Source organism: Rana temporaria, chromosome 10, assembly GCF_905171775.1.
Source record: "Rana temporaria chromosome 10, aRanTem1.1, whole genome shotgun sequence".
Classification (NCBI taxonomy): Eukaryota; Metazoa; Chordata; class Amphibia; order Anura; family Ranidae; genus Rana; species Rana temporaria.
Window position 1 is genome coordinate 103,359,339 of NC_053498.1, and position 26,015 is coordinate 103,385,353.

Sequence of the window (26,015 nt, forward strand, 5' to 3'; positions counted from 1 at the left end):
CAGCCACAAATAACAAGATAAAAATGGATAGCCCAGTGAGCAAGGTATAATGCCCTGTACACACAATCAGAGTTTCCATCGGCATAAACTAAGAAGGGGTTTTTCCGACGGAATTCCATTCAAGCTGTCTTGTATACACACTGTCAGACCAAATTATGACCGTCAGTTAAAAGTTAATGACACCCCCCAAATCAGTTTGCATATCGCAGTGCGATCTGAAAACTCGGACAGGAATCGGATCGCATGGGTGTGAACACCCATGCGATCCGATTCTACTGCGGACAAAAAAAATGGGTCCTGTGTGAGTTTGATGCAAATTCAGCCATATGATCTTTATGGCTGAAATCGCATTGCACAGAAATCGCATGTGATTTTCACTGCAGTACGGTGCGTATCACATCCGGTCTCGGACATTGCACCAGTGTGAACCGGTCCTTAGGCAAGTAAGGCCCCTTTCACACGATAAGCCCACTCAGATACGCCTGTATCCGAGAGGGTCATCCATTGACTCCTATGGGCAGGCGGATGTCAATGGAGATGTGTCCGCTGCCATCCGTCTGCCATCCGATCCACTCAAGACAAGCATATGTATGGCGATACGTCTGCCATCTGTCTTGGCGGATCGGATGAGATCTGATGAAAACGGACATGCTCTCTGTTTTCATCCGATTTCCCCATAGAGATCAGCGGCGCTCTGACAGGTCCCTTCCTGCTCAGTGAGCAGAGACCCTTCCCGCTCAGTGTCATCCGCCAGCTCAGCGGAGATCAACAGAGCAATCTCCTGCTGAGCTGGCGGACTTCGCTGAGTGCATCTGCCCTGTGTGAAAGGGGCCTTACACAAAATCAAATGACATAGCTCATTAAAAAGTCTATTCACTAAAGAACACCCACACATTATTTATCAATTGGTAGTAGGCAGTCGGTATTTTAGCAATGTACAAAATAACAATGAAAATAACAATAACAATGTATCATTGTGGAAATGTTCTGCCCTGAGCTCAGGAATAAAACTAAATTATAACATTTCACCAGAGGGAGATTGTTCTGTGAATGAAAACATACTGGAATGCTTTTCACAGTTTCATAATAATTAGTAGCTTGTCGCTTACTTTTTTTTTATTTTTGTATAATTTTTCTATTATTTTCCTTATTATTTTTCTTATTCTTTACTTTTTTTATTTTATTAATTTAATTATTATTTCTTATTATTTATTTATTTTTTATCAATTTTGTTCACTTAACTTTTTTGCTATCACACAGGAGAAAACAATTCCCTGTGTAATAGCAATTGGAGGTGACATGTTCTCTTTATTGACCCTGTCACCTCCTAAACAGGAGTCCTAGCACTGTGCTAGAACTCCTGTCAAAGCTGAGATGGGAAGAGCACAGCTCTCCCCTCTCTCTGTGTACATCGGCAGCAGGGACAGGAGACAGACTCGTGGCCGGGGGGAGAGAGGTATGTGGGGTGGGGGAGAGGGGAGGATGGACAGGAGCACACATTTTACAAGTGATTTCGGCTAAATCGCCGCAATCACTTGTTAAGGAGCGAGCGCATTCCCCCATAACTTACCGCCCTTAACTTACCGCCAGAGGCTCTAATGGGATTCAAAAAAGGGTGGGCTCTGGATGAATATTCGCTATTGTTACAAAGATTCTCCTCCCGGCAAAACATTAAGTGTGAGATAAGACCCGCTTCCTGATTGGCCGAAAGGAGAAGTGTTCTAATAGGCATAGGAGGAGGAGGGAGGAGATGCACAGCAAAAGCCTCCATCCGTCGCCCAGAGGGAAGCGCTGCCTGCATGCCATAGATGGGGTAAGTGCCTGGCTCATAACCGACTGACCGGGAGGGGGGTGCAGATGACTCGACCGACCTGACCGGGGGGGAGTGGCTGTAGGTGCACTGTTTGCTGCCCCCCCCCCCCCAAAAAAAATGACCACCAGCCGTCACTGGACACACTCTAAAGATGTAGACAGCCTTCCCAGAAGATTTGAAGCTGTTAAAGTGTTTGTCAAGGTTCATTTTTTTTCACCTTAATGCAGGCATGTCCAAAGTCCGGCCCGCGAGCCAATCGCGGCCCGCGTTCCGGTTTCAGACGTTCGCCTGGTAATTTTGACAAATATATCTTTTGTGGTCCCCAACAAATCCCTGAGAGCCGGGGGCCACAAAAGATAGGTATGCTGGCTGCCTTGGAGGGGATGGGACAAGTGCCGTACAGGATACAGGAGTATTTCTTCCCTGTCTCCTCAAGGCTGCAGATGGACATGAATAAGGCTGCACTGATGGTAATGGTGAGTCGGCATTCATGTCAATGATGGTGCTGCATTCATGGCAATGGAGTGGGTGCTGCATTCATGGCAATGGACTAAGCCATGACTAAGCACTGACGCCAGTGCGAAACGTTGGCCATACTGATTTTTGTGGGCTTGCAGTGACTGTATGCACAGTTGAAAATAAAGACATCTCTTTTAAAGAAAATTTTGGAGTGCGGCTGTCCAGCTTTTGTTCTTTTGTTTTTTGCCATGGCAATGGAATGGGTGCTGCATTCATGGCAATGGAATGGGTGCTGCATTAATGTCAATGGAATGTGTGCTGCATTAATGGCAATACGGTGGGTGCTGCATTCATGGCAATGGAGTGGGTGCTGCATTCATAGCAATACGATGGGTGCTGCATTCATGGCAATACGGTGGGTGCTGTATTCATGGCACTTGTGAGACTGCAGATGGGCACTATATGGCTGCATTAATGGGCACTGACCCTTATTTTGCTTCACAGTTCTTTATTTAAAATGTAAGAATGTAATGAAATGTATTTTTTAAAGTTAAGGTGCGTGTTATAAGCCGATGAATACGGTATATTCAAATGTAGCACTACCCCTGAAGGAGCTGCTGGTTTAGATTTTGGGTTTGCACGCTACCTCTATAGCTTCATTGTCAGGGTGGGAAAGTCCATGATAAATGCAATGTCCAGACAGATGTAAATCCTTCAACAGTTGGGTTTTATTTTTACTGCAGGGTAACTTGAAGTAGAGAAAGTAGAAGGGAGGAGAAGAGTAGGGGAGCCTTTAAGTCGGAACCGGCAGACTGCAGGGCTTTCAATGTAGTGGATCCCTCCTTAATTAGATCACCAGGCCTCACCCGAGGCGCTAGCACTTTGCTGGTCTCCTCCAGGGCAGGTCCTCCCCAGGTTTCCTTCATTAAGACACCTTCCTCCCTTGTGGACAGACAGCTTGGGATCCCCCTTTAGGATTGCAAGCCCCAGCCAGCATAGCTGGGCCCACTCAACAGCGAAGCGAATCCGGGCCAACGTGGCCACGAAGTCGGGCTCACACACATGCACCTCGCGCCAGGAGGGCCACGAGGCGAAGACCCTATAAAAATGGCGTCTGCCCCTTAAGTACCCCTCCCCAGCATGCACAGAGTGGTCACCACTCCCACCGTACCGTTGCCAAGAAAGGACACCCAATTTACCATGGTACACCTGCGTTCCAACATAAGGCCGAGATGGCAACGCCACATGCAGGCAACAAGGGAACTTACCAAGTAGTACCACAGCCAGAACAGAGGCAAATTTGTGTTAATCAAACAGGCCTGGGCCCAAGTATTAGCCCAGACTTCCCTTAAATTTAGAATAGCGCCCCAGAGATTTGGGGTGGGCACTATATAAATAACACCCCCAAGCTCATCTCTTCACCACACACAGCCACAAAGGCAAGAGAATTCTTGTTGGGCAGTGTATTATGCCGCGTACACACGATCATTTTTCGGCATGAAAAAAACGTTGTTTTTAAAAAATCTCATTTAAAATTATCGTGTGTGGGCTTCACATCATTTTTCAGGTTCTAAAAAACGAAAAAAAAAAATTCCGAACATGCTGCATTTTATAACATCGTTTTAAAAGATGTCGTTTTTTCAGGCTGTAAAAAATGATCCTGTGTCGGCTAAAACCCGCGCATGCTCAGAAGCAAGTTATGAGACGGGAGCGCTCGTTTTGGTAAAACTACCATTCATAATGGAGTAAGCACATTCACCACGCTGTAACAGACAGAAAAGCGCAAATCGTCTTTTACTAACACGGAATCAGCTAAAGCAGCCCAAAGGCGAATGGAACTTCCCCTTTATAGTGCCGTTGTACGTGTTGTATGTCACCACGCTTTGCTAGAGCATTTTTTAAAAACGATGGTGTGTGGGCAACGTCGTTTTAATGATGAAGTTGGAAAAACAACGTTTTTTTTTTTTTCATGCTGAAAAATGATCGTGTGTACGCGGCATTAGTGCTTGAACGAACACATTTAGACAGAATTTTAATGCTTTAAAGATTGTCAGGCAAAATGGTCAGCCCTCAAACATGTTCACTTCATCAAATCTGGCCCTCTTTGAAAAAAGTTTGGACACCCCTGCCTTAATGCATCCTATGCATTAAGGTAAAAAAAAACATCTGACAATACCGGCCCCCCAGCCCCCTGTTTTACTTACCTGAGCCCTGGAAAGTCCCCCGTCGCGAAAATGCTCGATCTTTGCCCAGGCTTCTCGGCTCTTCATTGGATAGATTGATAGCAGCACAGCCATTGGCCCGCGCTGCTGTCAATCAAATCCAATGACGTGGGGCCGAGGGACAGGATCGAGTCATACACTCGCTGACTATGGACGCCGAGTGCCTGACATGAGAGCGCGCCCGCAAGGTAACCTCCTCGGGAGAGAGCTTCCCAGGGAGGGTAAGTTATTGCAGGGGGAGCCGAGAGAGCCGCCGTGGAACCCCAGAAGAAGGCGTTCGGGGCCACTCTATGCAAAACTAGCTGCACAGTGGAGGTAAGTATAACGTGTTTGTTATTTTAAAATACTAATATTTGAACCTTTAGTATCACTTTAAAGCTGCAAAGGGTGGGCCAACTCAATATGAACCCTACGGACTAAGACTGGGAGTTAAATTAAAGTTCAAGTGCATGTAAAAGTAGGCATCCCAATACTTTTGATAATATAGTATATACTGTAGATAGATAGATAGATAGATAGATAGATAGATAGATAGATAGATAGATAGATAGATAGATAGTAGGGATGAGCCGAACACCCCTCCGTTCGGTTCGCACCAGAACCTTCGAACGGACCGACCGTTCGTGTGAACATTTAGAGCCCCATTGACGTCTATGGGACTCGAACGTTCGAATTCAAAAGTGCTCATTTTAAAGCCTAATATGCAAGTTATTGTCGTAAAACGTCTTTGAGAACCCGGGTCTTGCCCCAAGGAATATGTATCAATGGAAAAAAAGTTTTAAAAACGGTAATTTTTTCTGGAGCAGTGATTTTAATGATGCTTAAAGTGAAAAAAAAAGAAATTAAAAATTCCTTTAAATATCGTACCTGCTGGGTGTCTATAGTATGCCTGTGAAGTGGCACGTGTTTAGAACTGTCCCTGCACAAAATGAGATTACTATATGAAAAAAGTCATTTAAAACTGCTTTCGGCTTTAATGTAATGTCTGGTCCCTGCAATATGGATGAAAATCATTGAGAAAAATAGCACAGACAGTACACACACCACGTAGCTTTAGGTGCACACTGCAGAGGACACAGGCAGTACACACCACGTACCTTTAGGTGCACACTGCAGAGGACACAGGCAGTACACATCACGTAGCTTTAGGTGCACACTGCAGAGGACACAGGCAGTACACACCACGTAGCTTTAGGTGCACACTGCAGAGGACACAGGCAGTACACCACGTGAGAATACTGCAGCTAGCACAATCACTTGCCTGTCAGTAAATTAGGAAGTGCAGATCTAGCTAAACTATACAGTGTATAAATATATATACAACACCTGGGATGCATATATATCCTCTACACACTGTAACTTTAACTGACTAGCCTGCCTGCCTGCTTGCTCTATCTACCTACTAAAAATGACACTCTCTCTCTCTGTCTTCTCTCTTTTAACCACCGCAACACACTACACAAGGCCGACCTGCAGGCGACCTTTTATATTGTGGGGCGTGTACTTAACCCCATGAGCCATAATTGGCCAAATCCACCCTGGCTTTGGCCAATTATGGCTCTCCGTTTTTTGCAAGCTGTGATTGGCCAAGCATGCGGGTCATAGTGCATGCTTGGCCAATCATCAGCCAGCAATGCACTGCGATGCCGCAGTGAATTATGGGCCGTGAAACGCAACTCGAATTTGGCGCGAATGCCCCAAAACGTTCGTAATTCGACGAATGATCGAACATACGATGTTCGAGTCGAACATGAGTTCGACTCGAATACGAAGCTCATCCCTAATAGATAGATAGATAGGTAGGTAGATAGATAGATAGATCTGTATATATATATATATATATATATATATATATATATATATATATATATATACAGGGCTTTTTTTCAGGGGGAACTTGGGGGAACTCAGTTCCACCACCTCTGGCTCAGACCCTTTGGTGCCTGCTCACCACAATCACTTGTAAACACAGAAGTCTGGTTTCTGTGTTTACAAGCAACAGCTCTGCACTCTGTGTGTAACCCCCCTGAACTCTGCACTCTGTATGTAATGCAATCCTGGTATTTAATGCCCCTTAAGACCCTTCTACTGTTTGTGAAATCTGAACGGGGTCGTGGTTGAGTTCCTGCACCTATTGTCTGAGAAAAAAAGCTCTGTATATATATACTGTATATATCAAGAAATGCAAAGTATCATCTTTCACATCTCATATACAATGCCCCATAAAAGTAATTTATTTGACAAAAAAACAAACAAAATTCAGGAATCTCTTGAACAGAACACTTTTCCTGTATAGTGTTATTGTTGTAGGCCCTTTCTAGATGTGTTGCGCACTTCAAAAAGGGTGTGGGCATTTTGTATTTCTTTCCATTCTATTTTTTTTTTCATAGTAGAGGCATCTGAGGATAGCTAGGGATGTAAACCATGGACAGGAAATGTTACTATAGCAGAGTACATTTTTGCATTAAAGCAGTTGAATCATGTGAGTGTTTCCAAGTGTGAGGGGAGGGTTCATCTCTGGAGGCTGGCAGAGTTTACCAAGTACAGTACTAAACTTGTGTTCCTTGTTCACATCATGGATCCTGCCGACTACGATCAACTCTGTACTGCTAAATAACAAGGCAAGGCTGTCACTGAGTAAGTAATATTGTTACTTTTTATGCAGGACATCACAACTGGTATTGATAATGGACTAGCCAGATCTTGAAAGCATATTTGTTAAACTAAATATATGCAGGCTTATAGCAACTGAACTGAAAGTATTAGTATTGTTCCAGGTACTCTAAATTGATGGAATGTGAATTTTTGATTGTTGCTATGGGTTATTTTGCTATTTACATCATGCTCGTTCTATACATTGCCTTAAAATAGGTCTGTCAGGTTATCGACCGTCACATATATTATATACTGTTTGTTACCAGGGCTTTAACTGCTTGTCTGCAATAAATATTGATCCAGCATAATGCATACTGTACAGTAATCCTGCTTGTCATAACATAATATACTTAAAGAGACGTTATCACTTGCCCATTCAGGGAAAACTGACAGTGTCTGTATAAAGTCCACCCATGAACCATCTTATAATAACCCCTCCAGGTGTCCCCCGCTTCTTCTTCCATCATAGCTAGCTCAAAATACCCGATGATTCCAGCTATGGGGTCTCCTCCCATGAAAGAGTGCTCGGACTCGTGGCCCATTGCTAGTCCAGACCACAGTCACATGGCGAAGGGGTGATGCCACCACTCCCTCTTGGACATCGGGTATTTTGTAGACGATTATTGTAAAGGTGAGCTTTAGTGTGAGAGGGAGGGGCTGCTGACACTATGATTTTGCCCTGAATAGGTAAAGTAACAGTAGGCTCAATTCACAAACCTAACATGTCAAAAAAAGTATCCTTAAATAAAAAAATAGAGTCAAATAAAATTAGAAAATGTAATTTACATTAAATTAGAGTTCCTTAGGCTGATGTTAAAGGGTTAGTTCACCTTCACCCACAAAAAAAAAAACAAGCTGTGCAGCTGAAACTTAAAGGGGTTGTAAAGGTAAATGTTTTTTTCACCTTAATGCATCCTATGCTATGCCCGCCGCTGTATTACAGGAGCGCGCTCGCAAAAGCTTTCCAGCATGAGAGCTCGCTCGCATGAAGGTGGAAAGCTTTTGCGAGGAGGAGCCGAGACAGCCGCAGAGGGACCCCAGAAGACAGGATTCGGGGACACTCTGTGCAAAACGAGCTAAACAGTGGAGGTATGTATAACATGTTTGTTATTTAAAAAAAAAAATCTGCCTTTAGTGTTCCTTTAAGTTGAATAATGTCCTTGCTATAGAAGTAGACCATTTACCTAGCTCCCGAAGCTGGACAAAAAACTCCAAGAGACAGCACCATTCCATCCTGTCTTGTTGCTAGGACGTTGCTAAAACACTCTCTGCCGATTCAGATGCCCTTTTCTTCCCTGTCATAGTAGCTCTGAGCTCAGTGATGTTGCGATGGAGTAGATAGTGGATGACGCATGTGCAGGGGTTAGAGATCTTGCTCTTGTGATGAGGGTAAGTAATAACGGCTGGGAGTGTCTTAGCAACGTCTGTGAGTTTTCCGGCCGAGCTTTGGGAAGTACGTAAATGGCCTGCACCTGTAGAGCAAGGGCATTATCCAACTTTAGTGAAATCTGTCCAGTTTGTTTTTACCTACAGACACCCCTTACCTGCATAGGCAGTTATTTCATAAAGGTGAACTAACCATTTAAAGCAGAACTAAAGTCACAATACTTACTTCCTCTCTGGATTTTCTTCAATAATTAGCCTCCCTGCTTGTAGGTACCTGGGTTAGTTCGAGGTAGGTTAAAGTGATATTAAAGGTTAATTTTTTTTTAAAATAACAAACATATCATACTTATCTCCACTGTGCAGTTAGTTTTGCACAGAGTGGCCCCAATCGTCCTTTTCTAGGGTCCCACGGCGGCTCTTGCGGCTCCTCTCCGCATCAGATAACCCCCTCTGAGAAGCTTTCTCTCGAGGGGGTTACCTTGGGGGCACGCTCATGTGTCATACACTCGGCGTCCATAGATGCCAAGTCTATGACTCTGCCCCGCCCCCTGGCGGCCATGTCATTGGATTTGATTGAGAGCAGCGGGAGTCAATGGCTGCGCTGCTATCAATCTATCCAATGAAGAGTCGAGAAGCCATTAAGAGAGAGCAACGCGGGTTCGTGCCTACAGAAATTTGGGGTTTGGGTAAGTTAAATGGGGGCTCGGGGGGGGGGGGGAGCGAACACTTCAAGGTGTTTTTCACCTTAATGCATCCCATGCACTGTGCTGTATAACATGCTTTAAGGGAACAGGATCTTTTTTTTTTTTTCTGGGGGGGGGGGGGGGGGGTTAACAAACGCTTTAAGTGTTCTGTGTGGCAAATGCTGCCTGGTTGCCAGGCTGTCTTTTAATGTCTGTATGTTTTCTTTGTATTGTTATTGGTAAACTTAATAAAAAACAAGAAAAATAAAAAACAAGAGAAAAAAAGTAAAGGTCTTATGCTGCGTACACACGATCATTTTTCGGCATGTAAAAAATTACGTTTTAAAAAAATGTCATTTAAAATGATCGTGTGTGGGCTTCACATCATTTTTCGGGTTCTGAAAAACGAAAAAAAAAAAAATTCGAACATGCTGCATTTTTTAACGACGTTTTAAACAATGTAGTTTTTCGGGTTGTAAAAAATGATCGTGTGTGGGCTAAAGCGACGTTAAAAACCCGCACATGCTCAGAAGCGAGTTATGAGACGGGAGCGCTCGTTCTGGTAAAACTACCGTTCGTAATGGAGTAAGCACATTCATCACGCTGTAACAGACAAAAAAGCGCAAATCGTCTTTTACTAACACAAAATCAGCTTAAGCGGCCCCAAGGGTGGCGTCATCCACATGGACCTTCCCTTTTATAGTGCCGTCGTACGTGTTGTACGTCACCGCGCTTTGCTAGAGCATTTTTTTTTAACGGTCGGGTGTGGGCAACGTTTTAATGATGAAGTTGGAAAAAAACAAAGTTTTTTCTAGTGGCTGAAAAACTTATTTTTTTACATGCCTAAAAATGATCGTGTGTACGCGGCATCAAAGATGGAAAAAAAAATACTGCTCACACAGGGATTTTCATGATTATACTTAAATAAAAAATAATGCTTCCTGCCTAGTTTAGATGTTCAGTGCTGCAGTCTGTCATCATACAGATCCAAGCTCACAGGCTTTGGCCTGGTCAGTTCAGGCACTTGCAACATGTCTGTTCACACACCCACACTGCTCATGCAGCTGTTTATCTCCACGAGAAGCGATCTCCTCTGTCTACTGGGTGGAGCCCTGAACTATGGTCAGTACCCCTAACATGAGCCTTGCATATATATACACAATCAGGGAGCTGGTTGTCATCATACCATAGACATAGGACTGCAGGATTGGTGGCTATATCCCACCCAATACTCTACACAGTCTCCAGGCCCCTGACCAACCCTAGGTCACACCAAATCCTTTTTACACTGTCAAAGTACATAGGTGGTGCATGGTGGTGGGCATTGGTGCTCAATGGGAGGTGAGGAAGCAATATTGATGCTCAAGGAGGGTAAGACTGGTCATTGGTGCTAGGTATGAGGGTTGGTAGTGGCCCCAATCGTCCTCTTCTAGAGTCCCACTGCGGCTCTCGCGCTTCCTCCCCACATCAGATAACCCCCTCTGGAAAGCTCTCTCTTGAGGGGATTACCTTGCAGGCATGCTACTGTGTCATACACTTGGCGTCCATAGATGCCGAGTCTATGACTCTGCCCCGCCCCCCCGGCGGCCACGTCATTGGATTTGATTGACAGCAGTGGGAGCTAATGGCTGCGCTGCTATCAATCTATCCAATGAAGAGCCGAGAAACCGTGGAGAGAGAGCAATGCGGGTTCGCGCCCATGAAAATTTGGGGCTCAGGTAAGTTAAATGGGGGCTAGGGGGGCCGGACACTTCAAGGTGCTTTTTCACCTTAATGCATAGGATGCATTAAGGTGAAAAAACACGAGGGTTAACAACCCCTTTAAGCAAACCTTTTCTAAAGTTTGTGTGCTGAATCTATACCACATTGATGTAAATCGGAGCCGAATGTTAGAAAACAGCAATGGCCTTTTTCTAGGTCGGCCAGAGACGGTTTGAATCTCAGCTGGTTCAGCAGGAACCGTCCGAGATTCGAACTGTGTACAGACAGTCTGAATGTAACAAGTTGATCAATCGATCGATCAACTTGGGTACAACCAGACTGCTGGATGTACTTGTGATTATCACTAACGACTGCTATAGCTGCCAGCAATAATCTCTGTCTTCTCCTGCCAGGGATGGCATCCCTGCCCGCCCCCGCCGGGAGAATATAATGTCCTGGCAGGAGGGATTCCCCTGTCAACGCTGTGTAGATGGGATAATTGTGCACATTTTCTTTCCTGCAACCCATGGATGCAGGATGGAAATTTGTATTGTCTGTGGCCTGCCTTAGAGACAAGGCATTTTCAAACAACTGGCATGGGGGATGGCTGGGCATTGCCCTGGGGGACAAAAAAAATTGTAAAAAAAAACTGTTTGACTGGGAGCAGCGATTTTAGTAATGCTTAAATTTAAACATTAAACAATGTAAATTCCTTTAAATAACATGCCTTGGAGATACCCTGACCATGCATGTGAAGTAGCACATATTTGTGATGTATACAACCTACTGCAGCAAAGCTGACTTTACAAAATTATGTTGTAGGCAAAAAGATAGCTCCCAAATGCTTTGTTCTGTTTGTAAAGAAAGTGGCCAGGAATTCCATTGATTTATACCATATCGTAGATGAGGGTCTCATATACAGCAGATATTAATGAGGGACCCTCCAGAAAATAAAAAAATACATGGGGTTCCCTCTTATTCATATCAGATTTTTTATAGATTTTTAAGGGGACCCCACAAACAACTATGAAGTGTAAATAAGGACAGAGACAGTTTTTGACGTGTCCTTTAACACAACACCCCGCTCCCCTCCAAAATTATGTACATCATTAGCTCTCTTGTCATCCAGCAAAGTAAATATACATCCTTCATCATGCCCAATGCCTGACTAAAGAAATAAACCTGCCGAGCGCTGACACACAATGACAGACCCAGTGACACTATGAAGAAAGTTGATGTCATTTAAGGGGTGGAGTCTCCTGGTTGATGTCACTGACCATATATGAAAATGACAGTCAACCAATGACTGCGGGAAGCTCTTGTGTATAATGGCTGTAGTAATAATGCTATTATAGATGATGTCCCGCCCAAAGGTAAATGTTGGGTTTTCGAGCCGAAGCTTTGGTATTTTGCCTTTAGCTCTTCTTTAAAACGTTGTGAATGGAGCCTATTGTGTCTTTAAAATATATTTAGTCACACCTTTCTGGCACATTTCATAAAAGTCATTAAAGACACTGTACAATATACATTTTGCTAATAGTAGTTCCTCTGCATCTTCTTAACTTGGTTTATACAGCCTGAAGAACATGTTAGTTGTTTGCTACATGAGAAAAAAAAGACTGCAGCATGTTTTTTCTGTTTGCTATTAAAGGTAGATTAAAGGAGTTGTAAAGGAAAACATTTTTTTGCCTAAAATTAATGTCTGGAAGGTAGACAGACAGAATAGTGTAATGATTCTGTTAAAAAATCTGTTAAGTAAATACCCATTAAATTCCTTCATCTATATCACCTCCGGCGTTCTAGTTTCTGTTCTCTCATTCACTTCCTGGTTTGCATCGCTCGTTCATGTAAGAACTACATTTCCCAGTATGAACTGCCGCACGCCCAGTAATTCACACCTCCTTGAAGTCTCTAACACGCAGAGAGCGTCCTGCCACACAGATGTTGTTCCCAGGAGGGGGCGAGCACGTTACTGACCACCGCAGTAAACCCTCCCGTCACGGTGGTCAGTAAAATCAGACAAGCAGGAAGTGAACAGAACAGAGAAGAAATAGAGCAACTTCTGAGCAAAAACGAACAATGAGGAAGTGAAAAGAGGAATGTCTGCAGGCAAAGGATGCTTATTATGAAAAAAAAAATTCCTTTACAACCCCTTTAATATTGCAAGGCCTTTTGGCAATAAGCAACACTAGCACAGCTCGATTTACATCTCAGTAGCCTATAGGCAGAGAATTCTGAAGCCCCCCCAAAAAAGACAGTAAACCCGATTTGTTCTTCTTGATAAATGACCACAAAGGAAACGCAACATTTCAATAAAAAACACAATAAAGTGAATTTCAGGGCAAATAAACGCAATAAACTACCAAAATGTTTGGTAAAATATAGAAAACAAAAAAGTAAATAGATTCCCAACATGTCAAACCTTACATTTCTGTGTGCCTGTGAAATGGCAACATACGATAGTACCCTATATTTTCTATAGTCAAAGCTTCAAAGGTTGTAGTTACAACGTACGGACCTGGCAGCAAAAGGGTTAACAAAAAAACTCATCCAAATTGGACAATTTATTATTTACCTTCCTGCCTTACCGTGTCACAAATAAGCTTTGTGCTAAAATCAGGATTGAGAACCTCAGCAAGTTTATAATGATAATGCAGTTAAAGCATGATATGGATTCAGTTACGGAATCATGTTATAGTAATTACGGTTATTCATTTTGTTAAATAGGACATAAGTGGACATAGTACACAGATCAATATGATTTTGTATAATTACTTTTAATGATATTTATTAAATATCTATGGTTTACTTTGCTGTGAGGTATTTTCTTTGTTGTGATGCCAAAAGGTATTTCTTGAGAATTTGTTTTCTGTGTAGTAGGTTGCGCAAACTAAATTTTAAGCTTTAAACACCTAAGCAGGAAACGAAAGTTGTGTATTCTTTTTTAACCTAAAATCTTCACTTGCAACTGAAAGCTGAACCATAAGCGAAACTAAAATCGTACCATTTGTCAAAATGTGGGCGTGATGACAGAATTCATGAACACCATCTAAAGGAAAAGTATATTGAACAATATTAAAATGTCAGTGCACCTTTGGTGCAATTACATTTATATTGTAGCCCACTCCTGTTCCGTCTCAAGCTTATACTCACCTATCCCCAATCCACAGAGATAGCACTCATTATTTAGATCAACTAGGCTACATTCAGCCTACACATACGTGATTCGAACTGTCTACGATCGGCTTAAAGCGGAGGTCCACCCAAAGAGGGATGTTCCGCTTTAAGGCCTCCTCCCCCTGCCCATGTTTGCAAAAAAGCACTTTTGAGGGGGGGGGGGGTGGAGCTCATGATTATGACAGGTATTTGCTGCCACTTCTGCTCTGACCGCCTAGCGGATCGAAAGTGGAAGTTCTCCAGCCCCTCTTCCTCCCTGTAGTCTTCTGGGACAGGTGACAGGTCCCAGAAGACCGCAGGACCATTCTCAATGTGCAGTGTGTTTTTTTTTTTATATATATATTTATTTTTGGGGGATATTTATTATAGCAAAAAATATAGCTTTTTTTCAAAATTGGCGCTCTATTTTTGTTTATAGCGCAAAAAAAAAAATCGCAGAAGTGATCAAATACCACCAAAAGAAAGCTCTGATTGTGGGAAAAAAGGACGTAAATTTTGTTTGGGAGCCACATTGCACAACTGCGCAATTGTCAGTTAAAGCGACTCAGTGCTGAATCGCAAAAAGTGGCCTGGTCTTTGGCCAGCCAAATAGTCTGGGGCTTAAGTGGTTAATAAAGCTCTCCCCTTGTATAAAGCCACATATGCTAGTAGGGGCATACCCAATACGTTTGATAAAGTTTGAGGTGGATGGACAAATAGTATGACTACAGTGTCTAAATAAATTGGTATATTAGGATGCTCATGGCAGTTGCCGATATGGGTATTATGGGATTGTGTAATGAGCTACTCTGGATGTGAGCTAAGTATCTGTGTACTATTCTTAGGGTCTGTTGTTCAGTGCTGGCATATGTTCTGTAATGTGATAGGGGAGCCAGTCAATACCACAATATAAGGATTTACATCTGTTCTCTCTGTTCAGTGGGGTCACTGAAATTATAATTCCTATATCTGCCTTGGAGTTATACTAATGGTCTAGTGGTGAGGTCCTAAAGTGGTTGTTAACCCACTGCAATAAAATGTTCTTATCCCCTCTGTACCATAATAACACGTGTGCCTGTGTTATATAAAAAAATATCATCTGATCTGTACCTATATGAGCACGGCTCCCGGGGATGAGCTGATTCTTCGGCTCTTTTCATTCTCGACTCACAGCACCAGTGAGTGGGGCCGAACACTCCCGCTGACGTCAGCCGGGGAGGAGTGAGAGAGAGGAAAGAGAGAGCCGACAATCAGCTAAGCGCCAGGAGCCGCACTCATATAGGTACAGATCGGCAATTTTTTTACATTACACAGGCACAGAGACACTTGCTATTATGGTACAGAGGGGATAAGATTATTTTATTGCAGTTATGAGAGCAGGAATGGGGGTGGAGGGGGGGGTTGCAGGTACAAGCAGACAGGCAGGGAGGGGGGAGGACAGAGGAGACACAGACACAGACACAGGAGAACAGGGCTGCAGATGACGGAATCACGTAAACAGACCACGGTGTGAAGGCTCAGCAGCCCTGATTATCGTGGTCAGTTTGCAGAGGGGCGGGTATTGCCAGGCAGGATCAGCCAGGTTTTTTAGGTGTTAAAGGGGGCCAAATGACACAGCACAAGCACTGTGCTGTATAACATGCTTAAGGGAACAGGATCATTTTTTTGGGGGGGGGGGGGGGGGTTAACAAACACCTTAAGTGTTCTGTGTGTGAAATGCTTGTTATTGGGAAACTTAATAAAACAAGAAAAAAAAAGTTAAGTTCTTAAAAATTGAAAAAAAATGCAGCTCACACAGGGGTTTTCATGATTATACTTAACAAATTAAAATAATGCTTCCTGCCTAGTTTAGATGTTCAGTGCTGCAGTCTGTCACCATACAGATCCGAGCTCACAGGCTTTGGCCTGGTCAGTTCAGGCACTTACCACATGTCTGTTCACACACCCACACTGCTCATGCAGCTGTTTATCTGCACGAGAAGCAATCTCTTCTGTCTACTGCGTGGAGCCCTGAACTATAGTCAGTACCCTTAACATGAGGCTTGCGTATATATACACAATCAGGGTGCTGGTTGTCATCATACCATAGACATATGACTGCAGGATTGATGGCTATATTCCACCCAATACTCTTCACAGTCTCCAGGCCCCTGACCAAGATTTGCCAACCCTAGGTGGCACCAAAACCTTTTTACACTGTGAAAGTACATACATGGTACATGGTACATGGTGCATGGTGGTGGGCATTGGTGCTCAGTGGGAGGTGAGGAAACAATATTGATGCTCAAGGAGGGTAAGACTGGTCATTGTTGCTAGGTGTGAGGGTTGGGATAACAGTTGTGCTGAGCATGTGCTTCAGGGAAGAATAGTGTCCTGCCAGGGATGAGGGGAGAAAAATAGTTTTCAGTGGGGAAGGGGGAGGTGACATTAGTCCACAGTAGGAGGTGAGGGAGAACAATAATGGTGGTGTCCAGTGGTGGTGGGGAGGAATAATAGTACCCAGAAAGGTGTGGGAAGGAACAATAGTCCCCAGCAGAGGGAGAGAGGAGCAATAGTGCCCAGCGGGTGATAAGGGAGAACAGGAATGTGCTCTGTGGAGGGGTGGGGAGAACAATAGTGCCCAGTGGGGGATGCGGGTGGAACCATAATGCTTAGTGGAGGGAAGGGAAACAATAATGTCCTGTGGGAAGGAACAACAGTGCCCTGTCAAGGGTCGGGAAAAACACTAAAGGGGGTAAATATTGGTGACAGTAGAGAACACTTACCTTGCACAGAAGTCTGGGTCCCATGCTATTTTCTTTCCTTCTACTGCCAACATTATACAAACTACATTGGGCATTGGACCACCACACAGAGTATGCCTAGAGCTGAAGCTAGAGTGAACAAAGTGATGCAGCGCTGGGCTCCAGGACACAGCTTGGATCTGCAGAACATTGGCATTGTGTTAAAATCCTGAGACAACACTGTGGAATCAGAGGCGGTTGGGTGATACGGTATATGTATGTATTTATTGCATTATGTATTTTTATTAACATGAAAACATTCTCCTATTAAACTGCAACGACTATAGTTTGCCTTTAAAGTGTATAATTACCCAAAAACAAATATGTAAATTATTACAGCTTGCAAGTTCTTAGATGTGGCAGCTGTATTTGTTTTTTTCCAGACTTTTTTGCTAGATTTTTACATAGTGATCTGGCCAGTAAAATACTTCCTGTCCCAGAGTGACAATGCTCACAAACGTTACTGTATTTTTGGATGAGGTCCTGATTTTAACTACAGAATACTCCTCCTCCTCTCATCTCCATAACATGGGGGGTAAATGCTAAAATAAAATATATATTTTTAATAGTCTGAATATTGAAAAACCAACAGTGTATATATACTCTGTATTACATGTTCACTTACTGTATATTATGGTTATAGGCTGTTGTTTCCAGTCTGAACATGCATATAATACTTTCACACTGCTAAACCAACAAAAACAGACACATTTGGCAGGCATTATGAAAAAAAGTAAAACAGCTTAAATTCCATGGTGGGGTTTGGCAAGCTTAGTCTGTATTGTTCACACGTTAAAATTCTTTCCCTAAAATATGGCTGTACAATTAAAAGGTTGTATGCTGCAAACCTTGTACATGATCACATAGTATATAAGTGAACTAGGTTGCCCAAACCAAAACTGAATCAGGATCAGATTTTTATATACCCACCTATATGCGAGCCTTAACCAATATAACAGATGAATCTATTCATCCCCTTTTGCTTCCTGGGCCTTGAACTAGTAAAAAGTTATTTGGACCTTCTAATAATTCTATTCTTGGAATACACACTCTCCACATTCTTATTCTTCACTGAATGTAAAGAGGGAATGTTAATCATTGCAATTTCCTAATGAAATGACTGACAATGACATATGAAATTATGAGGCAAGATTCCCCACCCCACTGTCATTACCCAATACATTTTTAATATAAATAATACAATTCTATATTTTTTGTTTTGTTGCAGTCACAAAAACATTTCAAATATCAGCTAAGATACCCCTACAGGGACCACTGGTAGTAGCTGGTTCTCTCCTAATAGTACATAGGCTTGCCCACCACCACACGCAGAGGCTACATGCGGTCTGATTACTCAGTCTAGGGATGTCTACTTTGAAATGTATTGCTTGAAGAACAAGGAGCTACAGTCTGGCAGAACGTTTAACAAAATACGTTCTTGTGATTGTTAATCATGGATCTTCTAACTTTAGGTATTGCTCAAAATGCTACTGATGTGTATATTATTTAAATCCCTACCCGAAATGTTGCTGCAGAACAGCTGGTAGTCATCTGCTGGCATCTAAAGCCGTCTGCCATTCTCTTCCTGTATTTTGTGCAGGTGACTGATAAAAAAAAGGTACTTATAAATTAAAAATACTATTTTCAAACATTGAAGCCAAAGGTATTAGCCACTAATAGTGGCATGCTTGTTGGGTAAGATGGAGCTCTGCTTTAACAGAAGAGGGGTTAGGGCATGGGATACTCCAAAACGCTGCACAGTAAACAGGACAACACTTTTCTCTAAGCTCACACTCCAGGATTCTGCTGGAATGGACAGTACTCGGAGACCCATCTTAGTCCAAGTTACCTCTGGCACTTCTATCGCAAATGTATAGGGTCATCAGGAATCAACTCAAGGTCATTACTCACAAGTCCCCAGGACAGCTACATGCCTTCCCTCTCCAGTGAGGGAGACAATCATTCTCCAGACCTGATCACTATGGTCCCACAAAGCTCCTCTGGTAGGTCACTGCAGACCTAAGCCCTGACACCACTCTGGCCTCAAAACCAGCTACTTAGTCCACAGGCTACCTCAGAGAAGCAGCACCTAAGGCTTGCAACCTTCCTGGCTATTAAGAAAAATCTCTCCAATGCTTCAAGATATTTATCCCCTTCCCAGCCACCTTCTGGACACTCCAGGGATTGGCCAATCCATAATAAACATTCAGGCTGGTCATTTGAATCTCCCTCTTTATGTTATGGAAGCCTTTTCCAGAAGCAAGGGGAAGCAATCAAACTCCCAACCTGTGAAACCCCGAACAAATCAGAACAAACAATCACTGCTCCCCCGAGTACAGAAGGAGACAAAATCTAAATTTGGTGAACATCTTATGCTAGGAGGATGCTTCACTTATTTACTATAGCTAAAGTGCTTCTATGTAAGCTTCTTCATGGTAGTTTATTTGCTTCCTTTATGATTAGAGGGTGGTATAATGTTAGTCTGTACAGCAGTTCCAAAGATTCTTATTGCTTTCATAAAAGTACCTTTAATCTTGAGCTGATTTCCACCATCTGACCAAATTTAGGGAGAATCATATGAAAACCATACATAGACCCTCTTTCCTTTTGGACACTGACAGACTGTTCAAAGTATCCCCAGAATTCTGGTCTCATGGTGTATGATAACTGGCTGTGTTGGATATTTTTGGCACATTTCTACTGTTTTTCCCCATAATAAGGCAGATTACTTTGGCAATCTTATAGAAAAAATGTCCCAATATCTCTCAAACAGAAAGATTATGGGAAAAGGGGAATTTTTAGTGTCTAACAATATACCCGAGATTGCAAAAAATAAATCTGATTTTTATTTATACATAATAAAAGCAGAGATTCTTTAAAAACATATAATCAAAGTCGTAATCACATAATCTGGACATAAATGTGTCAAGTAGCAACAAAGGATAGTTGGATCAACGCATTTCACCCATTATTTGTTTCAGCATGGGGTTTCCCAAGGAAAAATAAGAAAACAAAAGGGGGGGTTGACTGGGACTTGTAAAATGGCACCTGATCAACATGTTGGGGGTACATTTGGCAAAAAAAAGAGAAACCACCTACATTAAATACTCACCCCCAAAAGCAGAAAGAGAAGAGAGCCAATGAGCATAAAGCCACCAAATGAAAAGCATGCTCAATGGAAACTCATCAAGGTATTGATATAAATCTAAGGCACATCACAGAGATGGAATATAATATCTGCTGTATAGCTGGAAATCCAAACCAGTACAAACAATTGCCAGAATGGAAGCTAAAGGGAGATAAGAAAGAACAGAGGAAAACCCCAAATTCAATGGTACACAAATTTAGCTTAAAAAGTGGAAAAAGGCACATAAAATTATTTGCCAAAGACCTAATCAAATTTACTTACCAAGCAGCCTTATTTTAGATGGAAAAAGAAGGGAAGGAATACGCTGATTAAGCCCCAACTAAAAATATGTAAGAAGGGAGGGGGAGCATAACAGGCGCCAAAAGCCCCCCTGCAGCGGGGTTTCCCTGGTATCAAACTGCAAACTGGTCATACAGTCTTCCAACTAAACATAAAAAGGAAAAGATACTAAAATGTAAAATGAGCGACCAAACAGCAGCTTAGTAAAAACAAACAGTCCCCACATATCAAACACGGGAGCAAAACGGAATCCAAATCCAACAGAACAGGTTCCAAAAAGGCAGCTTACCTAGTCTACTAGTATGTCCATCACAGCCTCTAACCACAATGTACTGATGCCAAACAAATAAAAAAAAATGGCAGTGCCATGTGAGAGTGGCGTGGGGCTATCTATATACTCAGTGGGTGGCTCCAACTATGCCTTCCGTTCCTCTACGTCCAGCAGGGCAGCAGCTGGTATTCATCTTGATGTTCCCCCATATTGATGACACACTTCCAGAAAAAAAACAGAAGTGACGTTACATTGCTCCCTGTTCACGCCCATACCGGGAGACAGCGGGAGGCTGCTGGAACATGAAGTGTCCCAAAGCAGGACACCCACTGGCCACTGGTGGGAAACAGGGAACGAAAACTAAAATAATTATTTTGCCAAGGCCGGATAAACAAAAACCACCACCAATATCATTATTAACCATATGAAAAAATACTGAGTACATGTATACTATGGGGGATAATATGCGTATCAAAAGCCTGACCAAAGATCAGTCAAAAAAAGAAAAAACAAAAAACGCAAAACAAAAAGACAAGACATAAAAAACAAAAAAGAAAAGGCGGGTGGAGGTAGTAATTGGGGGTGTGGAAATTAATCCACCAGGAAACCCAAAATTCTGTAAAGTACATATACAGTATATTATAATTTATATAACACTAGACCAAAGACATGTCAAAATAATAAAAAGTTGTCCCACAGATAGGTAGGCTCTAGAGATACCAGGTTAGTTAGAATGACTCAAAAATGATGTCTCTTTTTGTTATCATTTAACCCTGGATTCTTACAGGATTTTTAAGTTATAAATACACCTACTTTCTTGTTGCAAAATTATTTTTATCAAACTCTTAACCTTGTGGATGTGGATGGATACATTCTAATGCAAAAAAATGTAATGTGCCTCAAGTGTGCCATATTGTAGGCCAACCAACCTGTACCTGGGAGGTGGGAGGTGGGAGCTTTGGTTATTCTCTTCTGATGAGCTGCCACTAAACCTCCGCCACGTAGACATGTGGAAGAAGTATATTGATGACATATTTATTTTGTGGTCTGAATAATGCTTTCTTAACCACTTCAATATTGAGCACTTTCACCCCCTTCCTCCCCAGACTTGCATGGTCATGCAACACGGGACCCAAATTATTTTTTTTTTTTTTTTTTAACAGAAATAGTGCTTTTGCATTTAATCATGACTGGGGTTTTTATTTTTAATGCTACAAATGAAAAAAGACTGAAAATTTCCCCCCCAAAAAAGTATTTTTCTTAGTTTCTGTTATAAAATTTAGCAAATAAGTAATTTCTCTTCATTAATTTTGACCAACAATGATACTGCTACATTTCTTTGGCAAAAATAACCCAAATCAGGTTTTATTTTGTGTTGGCAGTGATGGGGGATAGACAGATGTTTTGTGCACTGTGACAGATGTTTTATCGGACACTGACATGTGTATGGGGACAGGTTTGTCAGTAGTTCGGAGGCGCTGCCACTGCGCCTCAAAGATGCAGCCAGCAGGACTTTTTTGAGGGTCCTGTCAGTGCACCACTCCAGTGTGAAATCCCTCATGTTCTTTCAGGGCGCTTTGCAGGTGCTATTTTTAGCACTATAGCGCCTGCAAAGCGCCTCAGTGTGAAAGTAGCCTAAGTGTCAGTGACCGCCCTGCTGGACATGGAGGATGGAAGGCAGAGTCAGAGCCGTCCACTAAATATATAGATGGCCCCACGCCACTCTCACATTATTTTCTATCTGTTTGGCACGAGTACATTGCGGTTTTAACCTGTGATGGACATACTAGTAGACTAGGTGAGCTGCCTTTTGGAACCTGTTCTATTGGATTTGGGAACTTTTTCTCCCCTGTTTGATATATGTGAACTGTTGCTTGTGTGTATCTACTAAGCTGCTGCTTGGTTGCTCATTTTACTTCTTTTTTTTTTTTTCTTTTTGTGTTTAGTTGGTGGACTGTATAACTGGCTTTTGGCTCTGGTTCTGCCCCCCTTTTTTTTACATATTTTCAGTTGGGGCTTAATCAGCCTATTCCTTCCCTTTTTTTCCCCATCTAAAGTAGGGCTGCTTGGCAAGTGAATTCGACCATGTGTTTGGCAAATGATTTAATGTGCCTTATGCACTTTCTCCACTTTTTAAAAGTGGAACTTCCGCTTTAAGTATTCCTCGCTCCCTGACATGCCATATTTTGCATGTAATTTTTTTTGGGGGGGGGGGGGAGTGTTTACCTTATTTTTAGTGGGACTTCCTGTCCCACTTCCTCCTTTTGGCCGGCTAGGTGACTCCTTCTCTCGTCCTAGGTGGCCCCTCCCTACCAGCAATCCTCTGGGACACAACACAGGTCCCAGAAGATTAGCTGGCCAATAGCAGAGCGCAGCGTGACTCGCACATGCGCAGTGCGTGCTCGGCCATAGAGGCCGCAGGCTGTCACGGCCGGGTGCCCACAGTTACTATAACGGCGCCGAGGAGAGGAGCGAGCCTCCAGGCGGCCGCATCGCTGGACCATGGGGCAGGTAAGTTTCAGTTTATTAAAAGTCAGCAGCTATGCTTTTTGTAGCTGTTGACTTTTAATGAACTAAAAAACGGGTGGAACTATGCTTTAAGCTCTATTTGTGGGTCATCGACTTTATGTTCATCTTCCTCTTTTTTTTCTGTTCTTTCTTATCTCCTCTAAGGTTCCATTTTGGCAAGTGTTTGTACTGGTTTAGATTTCCAGATATAGATATTATATTGCATCTCTGTGATGTGCCTCAGATTTCTATCAATACCTTGATGAGTTTCCATCAAGCACGCTTGTCATTTGGCAGCTGTATGCTTGTTGGCTTCCCTCTCTTTCAAATTTTGGGAGTGAGTATTTAATGTGGGTTGCTGCTCCTTTTAATTGCCAAATGTCCCCCAATATGTTGATCATGTGCCCTTCTACCAATCCCCCCCCTTTTTTTATTTATTTTTCTTCTTTCTCCCTGGGAAACCCCATGATGGTTGTTAAAAATATATAATACTCTTTCTCTTGATGTATTTAAATATGTGTAATATGTTTATTATAACAATTGTTTTTATTGATAGAATAATATATTGTTTGTATTATCCACTAGTAGGAACATCATAAAGATTGAAAAACCACGTGGATCTGGAGAAAGCTTGTATTGGGTGAAACAATTCGATCCAATTATGCTTTGTTGCTACTTGACACATGTCCAGATTATGTGCTTAGACGCTTTGATTATATGTTTTTGAATAAACTCTGCTTTTATTGTATAGAAATAAAAGTTAGCATTTGTATTAATATTTTGTATTCCTGGGTATATTGTTAGGCACTAGAAAAGCCCCCTTTTACAATAATCTCTCTGTTGCAGAGATATGGGGACACTTTTTCTCTAATTTTGGTCACTGTTTGGGGATCGAGCTTGCTTTTTCTAACTCCCCTACCCTATACCCCTTATTAAGGCAATCTGTTTATGCTTATGCCACATTTTCCTCATAGTAGATAAATCATGCATGAATGTCAAAGCACCCTATGTCCATGCACTTCTTTACCTAAGACTTACCATAGATGGGAAAATATCTACCTGAATGATTAATGGAGAGATATCTTCCCATCCTTGCGAGAATCCTCTAAGTGCTGGGATTTGTCGTGATTCTAAATATGATTATTCAATTGTTTCTATTGATAGGTGAATAATAAGGACTCTCTCGCAGAGAAACCTGACATGCTTGTTATTGCTCTTCATCATGTAGAGAATGGCCAAATTTTTATGAAGTGCGTAACATAAGGACTAATGCTAGCTTTTATTGAGTTGTTTCAAAGCAATCTAATTTCAGTCTCTTTGTGCTAGACCCTCTGTTCTTAGCCAGGGTTATGTATAATTCTAAGGTTCCTCCAGATGTTTATGTGTGTTCCTTGAGCTGTGACTGATTGACATCTTATCTGATGATTCCTGCATAGTTTTGGGGTCAACAACACCTGGCAGAGCCAGCAGCATGAACCGGTTGGTCATTATAGCTCTCTGTAAGGGTGGCATTCTGATCACCACTGGAAGGGGAACATTCTTTTCACATTCATTGCAAGGGACAATTTTTCCCCACTGACCATCAATGAATTGCTTTTGGGGTTCCTGAAGACCTGAAAATTATTTCAAGGGTTTCTCTGGAATAAAAAGGTTGAGAAAGGCTGTGCTGGACAAATGAATAATCAGTGGAAACGTGTTAGAAAACTCCTCATTTACAGTGTACTCATACTACAATTGTTAAAAATAGAATAGGATAAACACACTATATGGCCACAGTTTTGTAGACACTAATAATACATATTACACAGATTAATAACTAGGCACAAAACCATTCTCCAGCAACAGACCTTTCCAATAGAGTAGACTGCACTGAGGTTCACAGTGACTAGCCATGTTTTGCACCATAACATGCCACTTTTCCAAAAAATCAGTTCAAACTATCTCTTGTCTGCTAGATCTGCTCCAGCAGATTAGAATGAAAGAATGAGGCCTCACCCCAAAATGAACACCTGTTGTATGAAGTGGAATGCAGGCTGACAGCCAGGCACAGTCGACCAACATCACTGCCAACTTCACTAAGACCTTTTTGGCTTGGAGTACAAACAACCCTAATGACCCGACAATCTGCAGAAAGCATTGCCAGAAGTCTTGAGGCTGTTAAAGCCACAAAATGAGAACTAAATACCAACATGGAAATATGAACAAAATAAAAATGTACATATATACTGTAGTCTGTCAGTGGTGTTAACACCGCACTTTTTGTTTTTCTTAACCACTCACCCCCCGGACCATATTGCTGCCCAAAGACCAGAGTACTTTTTGCGATTCGGGACTCTGTCGCTTTAACAGACAATTGCGCGGTCGTGCGACGTGGCTCCCAAACAAAATTGGCGTCCTTTTTTTCCCACAAATAGAGCTTTCTTTTGGTGGTATTTGATCACCTCTGCGGTTTTTAGTTTTTGCGCTATAAACAAAAATAGAGCGACAATTTTGAAAAAAATGAATATTTTTTACATTTTGCTATAATAAATATCCCCCAAAAATATATAAAAAAACATTTTTTTTCCTCAGTTTAGGCCGATACGTTTTCTTCTACATATTTTTCGTAAAAAAAATCGCAATAAGCGTTTATTGATTGGTTTGCGCAAAAGTTATAGCGTTTACAAAATAGGGGGTAGTTTTATGTCATTTTTATTATATTTTTTTTACTAGTAATGGCGGCGATCAGCGTTTTTTTTTTTCGGTACTGCAACATTATGGCGGACACTTCGGACACTTTTGACACATTTTTGGGACCATTGGCATTTTTATAGCGATCAGTGCTATAAAAATGCATTGGATTACTATAAAAATGCCACTGGCAGTGAAGGGGTTAACACTAGGGGGCGGGGAAGGGGTTAAGTATGCCTGGGTGTGTTCTTACTGTGGGGGGGGGGGGGGGGGGGGGGGGG

At 42.3% G+C, this 26,015-nt stretch overlaps 1 protein-coding gene across 1 annotated transcript in view; it reads left to right on the plus strand.

Moving 5' to 3' along the window:
- The first annotated feature begins 6,937 nt into the window (after positions 1–6,937).
- LOC120915414 (transmembrane protein 26-like) overlaps positions 6,938–26,015 on the plus strand; it is a 44,251-nt gene continuing 25,173 nt past the window's right edge. The window contains exon 1 of the mRNA XM_040325894.1: positions 6,938–7,131. The gene's annotated coding sequence lies outside the window, so the exon portion shown is untranslated. The remainder of the gene's footprint in view (positions 7,132–26,015) is intronic.